Source organism: Daphnia pulicaria, unplaced genomic scaffold (genome assembly GCF_021234035.1).
Source record: "Daphnia pulicaria isolate SC F1-1A unplaced genomic scaffold, SC_F0-13Bv2 h1tg000126l, whole genome shotgun sequence".
NCBI lineage: Eukaryota > Metazoa > Arthropoda > Branchiopoda > Diplostraca > Daphniidae > Daphnia > Daphnia pulicaria.
The window spans coordinates 1-7,500 of NW_025804822.1; the positions used below are offsets into that span (position 1 = coordinate 1).

Sequence of the window (7,500 nt, forward strand, 5' to 3'; positions counted from 1 at the left end):
CATTCCTCGGCACCCGCTCAACCGGGCGCGAGGTTCGGTGCTGGGCTCATCCCTGTTCGCTCGCCGCTACTAAGGGAATCCTTGTTAGTTTCTTTTCCTCCGCTTACTGATATGCTTAAGTTCAGCGGGTAGTCTCATCTAAACTGAGGTCAGAATGAATTGTTTGTTTTCAAAAGGAGACAACACTTTATCTAGCTCGGCAGACTTTGGCGTTTTAAAGCCGGGAAAGATTGAATAATTGCCGGTTCAAATTTTTTTTTTTCGAAATAAAGCGAGTCTCTCGTTATTCGCAAAAATTAATTTACGAAAAGTGACAGGGCGTCCTGCGGCTTTTTGTATTGAAACAACGCGTCGTGCGCGAACCAAGCTTGCATAACGAGCGGTTAGAGTGAGTGATAATTCGCGGTGGTCGACACTTCGACACGCCCGGCGCACACACACAACTAAACTCGCGTTGAAGCGGTATATCGCGCACACGCAGCCGACACCTTGTTCGAGAAGATGTGTTTATTTCTAAAATTTTTTTTTGAGTTGGCTCAAAAATTTCCCATCTGTTTTGCCATCGAAAAAGGTTTCTTTTGAATAGAGAGGAAAAAAACAAAACAGGGCGAACCTTCTTTTATTTTTCCCCCTTTTTTGTATTTGAGGCATCGCGGACACTTAAGTCGCGCGGCACCCAGACGTTAGAGATTCGGGAGCTTTTATGCGGTCAGGCCGGGTGAAAAATAAATCTCGCCGCGACCCAACATGCAAAACCAAGACTGAAAAAATCTCTGTTCGTTCATCATTCGACCGACCCTCAGTCAGATGTGGCCCGAGCGAGAAGCTGGGCCGCCATTTACGTTCAAGATTTCGATGCTCCATGTGTTCTGCAGTTCGCATGGATTAGCGCACTTTGCTGCGCTCTTCATCGATCCACGAGCCTAGTGATCCACCGTTCAGGGTCGTATATAAAACGACATATTCGTTTTCTTCTCTCTTTTTCTCCAACCCGCCCAAGCAAATGAATGCGAGGGCGGAGAAAGAAAGCCAGAAAGAAAATGTTCCGATAAACACTCGTACTAGAATTTGGGTTTAGTGTGTTATTGTGATTTTGAATTCTTCCTACTTCATCGAGAGGGCGAAGGGCAAGCTTAAAAAACATTCGGTTTTCAACGGCATAGTGTCGGGCTTTGGAGTGTTAGTCTATACGACGCACACGCACGCAACCACGAGTATCTACGCCCGAAAAGAACGTCCAGAGTAAAGTCTCACACTTTCGTCCCCCACCGAGAATCAAAAAATCCCGAAGACGAAGAGAGAAACAAAAAAAAAACAATTTCGATTGGGCGTATCCGCTTTAAACCACCGCGCATCAGAGCGCCTGATACCCGTTCAAAATCTTGATGTTTTTTTTTTTTTTTTCCGACTCTCCATCCACCGAGTTTTTATTTTTCAAAGTGTTTGATTTAGGGACTAAGACTTTATAAAATCTCCTTTATTGTTCCTTCGGTACTCGCGGCCCAGGCGGGCTATCGTATTCTTCACTCTACTAACGTCAACACTGTGAGCGCCGCTAAAGGTCGAATGAATCTATAGAGACATTCACCATCGAAGCAGGAAGAATTTGCTCACGGCCATAGACCAAATCGAAAGACTTTGTGTTTTTTTTTGAGCCGAGAGGAAAGAAAAATCAATTTGAAAAGGCGAATCCGCTTTAAACCACCGCGCATCAGAGCGCCTGATACCCGTTCAAAATAAATGATTTTCTTCCGTCAACCCACACATAGTTCATACGATGTCTTACGCCGAAAGACTTTTGATGGGGTTTTTTTTGTTTTGCAACTTTTAGTTGTTTCGTGCTCAACCAAAGCCATATGCGCAAAACATTTGTCTTGTTCGTTTATGATCCTTCCGCAGGTTCACCTACGGAAACCTTGTTACGACTTTTACTTCCTCTAAAGGATCAAGTTCGACCATCTTTCAGTCTCGCCGTTGGTAGGCACCGCACGGGCAGAGATTGCTCCCCACTCGACGGCACCCCGACAAGCCCGTCCGAAGGCCTCACTAAATCATTCAATCGGTAGTAGCGACGGGCGGTGTGTACAAAGGGCAGGGACGTAATCGACGCGGGCTAGTGACCCGCGCCTACTAGGGATTCCTGGTTCATGGGGATCATTGCAGTCCCCAATCCCAACCACGAAGGAGGTTCAGCGGTTACCCGGTCCTTTCGGACAGGGAGAGTGAAACACGCTGATTCCTTCAGTGTAGCGCGCGTGCGGCCCAGGACATCTAAGGGCATCACAGACCTGTTATTGCTCACTGTCACGCGGCTGGACGCCGCTTGTCCCTCTAAGAAGACTGCGTGACGGACGCGAGAGCAGAAGGTATCGCCGGGGATGACGACGACCGAATAACAATAGAGCCAGCCCCCGCGAGACATTCCCGACAAAGCCCCGCCATACCTCATCCGCCAGGCAACCAACCCGTGAAGGCCGTACACCCGACGAACAAAGCACAACGAAACCAAGCCGAGAGATTGCCTCACTAAAGGAACCAGTCCCACCGAGACCCGAATCGCCGCCACCTGATCCCGACGCCTCCGTACTCCCTTCGGTTTCAATTGATAAAACCCGTCACCTATTTAGCAGGCTAGAGTCTCGTTCGTTATCGGAATTAACCAGACAAATCGCTCCACCAACTAAGAACGGCCATGCACCACCACCCACCGAATCAAGAAAGAGCTCTCAATCTGTCAATCCTTCCAGTGTCCGGGCCTGGTGAGGTTTCCCGTGTTGAGTCAAATTAAGCCGCAGGCTCCACTCCTGGTGGTGCCCTTCCGTCAATTCCTTTAAGTTTCAGCTTTGCAACCATACTTCCCCCGGAACCCAAAGACTTTGGTTTCCCGGAAGCTGCCCGTCGAGTCATTGGAGTAACTCCGACGGATTGCTGGTTGGCATCGTTTATGGTTAGAACTAGGGCGGTATCTGATCGCCTTCGAACCTCTAACTTTCGTTCTTGATCAAGGAAAACATTCTTGGCAAATGCCTTCGCTGTTGTTCGTCTTGCGGCGGTCCAAGAATTTCACCTCTGTCGCCGCAGTACGAATGCCCCCGTCCGTCTCTATTGACCATTACCTCGGGTCCAAAAGTAAAAGACCAGCAAAATCGGACCGAGGTCCTATTCCATCATTCCATGCTGCGATATTCAGGCGTTGGGATACACCTGCTTTGAGCACTCTAATTTGTTCAAAGTAAACGTTGCCGGCCGCCCGAGACACCCGGTGAAGGGCACCCCGAACGATTGACTGGGTGGAGCGAATCGAGTCAACTACGACCAAAATTTAAAAAAGAACCCGAAAGAACTTTCCAACTCTGGCCGCAGATACAACAACGACGCACCGACCACCACTCCGGCGATGTTGTCCGACCGTGAAGAGAGTCGGGCTTTGACACCCGGGCTCCCAGAGCGTGAAACGCAACACCCTTGATTCAGAGCGGCGCCGCCCGGCCGAAGACAGACATCCGACTACGAGCTTTTTAACCGCAACAACTTTAATATACGCTATTGGAGCTGGAGTTACCGCGGCTGCTGGCACCAGACTTGCCCTCCAATGGTTCCTCGTTAAAGGATTTAAAGTGTACTCATTCCAATCACGGGGCCTCGGAAGAGTCCCGTATCGTTATTTTTCGTCACTACCTCCCCGTGCCGGGAGTGGGTAATTTGCGCGCCTGCTGCCTTCCTTGGATGTGGTAGCCGTTTCTCAGGCTCCCTCTCCGGAATCGAACCCCGATTCCCCGTTACCCGTTGCAACCATGGTAGGCGCGTAACCTACCATCGACAGTTGATAAGGCAGACATTTGAAAGATACGTCGCCGGCGCGAAGGCCGTGCGATCGGCGTGAAGTTATCCAGAGTCACCAAAATTGGTACGGTGCGCGAGCCCGAAAGCCCGGCCCCGACTGGTTTTGATCTAATAAAAGCACCTCTTCTGCGAGCCCGAAAGCCCGCAGTCGAGGCTCGAGTGCATGTATTAGCTCTAGAATTACCACAGTTATCCAAGTAGGATGGAGTGGATCTAAGGAACCATAACTGATTTATTGAGCCATTCGCGGTTTCGCCGTCTAGCGGCTTGTACTTAGACATGCATGGCTTAATCTTTGAGACAAGCATATGCTACTGGCAGGATCAACCAGGTATTTCGTGTATGTTTGTTTGATATGCATCCGGCGAGTTGCGGGTTTTTATTTCGCCCACGCATCACCAAACACACACCAAATCAACACGTTTTTCGTTTTTTTTCTTTTTCTTCGGAAACTAAAATTTTTGATCGCAACGCCTGGCGTGTCACAGCGAGTCCCAGTGAAGAGAAACACCGATCCGATCCGTTTGTTGGATTTTTTTCATTTCAATTTCCAAAGTCAAAGACCATTCAACGGTCTATGAGCCCAAAGTGAATCGGATTCATTCGACCGGTCTTGATATATTCATCAACTTTTTTTCCCGTATTACGGTTTTCGACGGTCATATGTGGCGTGCTGTATGCTCATAAGTCAAGCCTGCTTTACTAAGCTGACAAGCATACATCTTTTAAATTTTTGTGGGCTCAGAGTTTTATTTTTATTTTTCCACCGCCGAGGCACACTCTCGCATCACCCCGCACGACACACACACACACACACACCTCACCGCTCAACGGTCACACGAGGCAGAATTTTCCGCAAAGACTTTCGAAGAGAAAGAGAAAACTCGGAACAACCGCGGTCAGAGGCCAGCATAGAGGCATCGTATAGAAAGTCATGGGCGGAAAAAAACAAATCATTTCAAGTCGAGACAAGCAACCAGACTACCCCTATAAAAGTGCGCAATTCTTTAAGAGTTCACCGAAGAATGACCGAGATCAAGTATGCACGAAACGAACATATTCCAAGGGCAGCTGAATAAGCGATTCTGCGCCGAAGCGCGAGAAAAGCAAGCGGTACACCGATGGGGATCGTTTTTTTATCGTGTTAGATTCGTTGTTGTCAAGCAAGGATTCTCAAAATGTTTTTTGCATTGCACCCAAGTTTCGTACTGATTACTTGTCGCAGACCGGTGACTGTCAAAAAAAATTTTTTTACGTTTTTTCTTGAGAGGTCACTGCCTACACACAACTCCGGGCGGGCCGTACACTCACAGCCGTTTGAATTCTCCCTTCGTGTGTCATGGCCATAACTGAGCGTACATCTTACCGGGCGCCGAGTTGATCTGGCTTGTTCGATGAACGTTCGGGATACGTACAATCGATATAGCTCCAACCGTAACTCGTTTGTAATTACGCCGGCCATACTCAGCGGGCGCTCAGCTCAGCTCTCGATATCTTCCGTCGAAGGGAAGTTCGTAGTAAAAGAGAGTCAGAGTCGACGCCACATTTTGCGGTCCTCGCATCTCATCCGATTTTTGAATTTTATAGATTTGCCATCACTTCCACCCAATTCTCTCGTATATTTCAATCTCTTGACTTTGTCCGACCGGGCCGTCTTCGCCCCCCTTCAACTCCGTCCATCTCCACTTCTGTGTTCCACACAACGAGCTTCCGTCAAACGGCAAAATGTGAAATATGCGCACGCCGCACGAAATAATTTGAAAGCGTTCTGTTTGGTGGCTTTTTTATTTTTTATCTCTCGGCTCACACACACACACACACATTTCCGCCTGAACGGTAATTTTTTTTGATACGGTGTCAAAAAGTGAAAAGACGCGCACCATTTTCTTTTCTCTTCCGTATCGTCGCTGACGGTAAACGCTGATGGTTATGATGCCGTAAGTTTGGAAGAAAGAATCTTTCCCGTCTTGTCTTGTTACGGTAAAATAACAAAGAACAAGCGTCCGATTTCTCTCACAGACGGCCACAGACAAACCACACGTGCCGAAGAAACGAAACGTCCGAAACCAAAAAAATGTTTGACGCGCGCACCTCTTCTGAACTTTTCGACCAAGAGTCGTTGGATCGAGTGACGAGCTTCTCAGCTGTCGCACCAATCGGTGAAGCGGGCGTTTGAATTCCCGTCCACATCGCGGTTCGGATATATTTTTACATATACCGACCATCGGAAATTTCGAAAACGGTTTTACCGAAGGAATGATATTTCACACACCGACAGCTCATCGAGTTCGTCTCCGTTCAACGGTTTTTTTTTTTAAGACTTTTTGATCGCATGGGGCTAAACTGGTTAGAGCAAAGCCGCGATCCAAGCAGTGAAAAAAAAACAAAGACAGTGCAAGCGCGATCGAACGGAATCGAAACTAAAATCATGTGAAGTGGCGGGCGGAAAGGAGCTCAGCTACGGTGGAAATGAAACTACAACTAACGCCGAACCGGACAACTTCCCATTCTGCGTCTTCGTTTCATTTCCCAAAGCTCCCCGTCGATACCAAAGTTTTTGCGTCGAAGCTACTAAAGAAATTTCGCGCTTTCCTTTTCGCCTCTTTCGCCTTCCCTTCGATATCTATCCAACCACCGGCTTCGACTTTATTTCTTTCACCCGTCTATTCGCCCGATAGTCGACGGTCGGCCATTCTTTGGTATCGGCCAGGCGGACTAACAAGAAGTAAGACTCGTTTGAAAAATTTGGACCGGGCTTTACAATCGCTGCTTGTCGTAATGTCGCAAATTTGAAAAAAATTTTCAATTCGAGAAACCAAACTATTCGACACTTCGAAAATTTTTGGGACTCTGAAAATTTTTCCGAGTTTAGGAATCGAGACCTCTTCTATACTAAGGAAAACCACTAATGTTCCGCCGCATAATGTCTCCGTTTTCCGGCTCATTTTTAGCGATTGGACGGGGACATTGCCCCATCCAACCGCCAGCCGACTTTCAGGAACCGTCGTTTTCAAAGTTGGGACTTAGAAAATTTTCGACGAGTGGGAATTTTTTACGGTCGCAAGTCATCACGACACGCCCGACCAACCCATTTGAGAGCCGCCACGCCTCGACGGTGTGACGGCTTTTTTTCGAATCGACGGGTCTCGCTCACTCCTCTCTCGCGCCGACCAGAGGCCGGGCGAGAGAGTCGTTGCCAAACACCGTCGTCGGAAATGGGAGAATTTGAGTGGGAATTTTTTACGGTCGCGAGTCATCACGACACGCCCGACCAACCCACTTGAGAGCCGCCACGCCTCGACGGTGTGACGGCTTCTCTTTTCGAATCGACGGGTCTCGCTCACTCCTCTCTCGCGCCGACCAGTGGCCGGGCGAGAGAGTCGTTGCCAAACACCGTCGTCGGAAATCGAGAAATTTTCATTTCCATTTCCATTTTTTTTCATCGGCCTTTATACGTCCAAGTCCCGCCAACCACGTCACTACCACGTCGTCGGGACTTAGAAAAATTTTTCAATTTTTCGGACTTAGAAAATTTTTCAACTTTCTTTTTTTCGACAACCTCTTCCCTATATAGGAAAGTAGTGGATGTTCCGGGCAGTAACTGTACGAAAAAGTCGATTTCCGAATTTTTGCCGGACATTCACCTGAGCTCAGGCC

At 48.3% G+C, this 7,500-nt stretch overlaps 2 non-coding genes across 2 annotated transcripts; both read right to left on the minus strand.

The window, feature by feature from the left end:
- Nucleotides 1–793: 793 nt before the first annotated feature.
- On the minus strand, nucleotides 794–946 carry LOC124319078. Its single transcript, XR_006912772.1, has one exon. It is a non-coding gene; the product is annotated as a 5.8S ribosomal RNA (ribosomal RNA).
- Nucleotides 947–1,882: 936 nt separating this feature from the next.
- On the minus strand, nucleotides 1,883–4,177 carry LOC124319080. Its single transcript, XR_006912774.1, has one exon. It is a non-coding gene; the product is annotated as a small subunit ribosomal RNA (ribosomal RNA).
- Nucleotides 4,178–7,500: the final 3,323 nt, after the last annotated feature.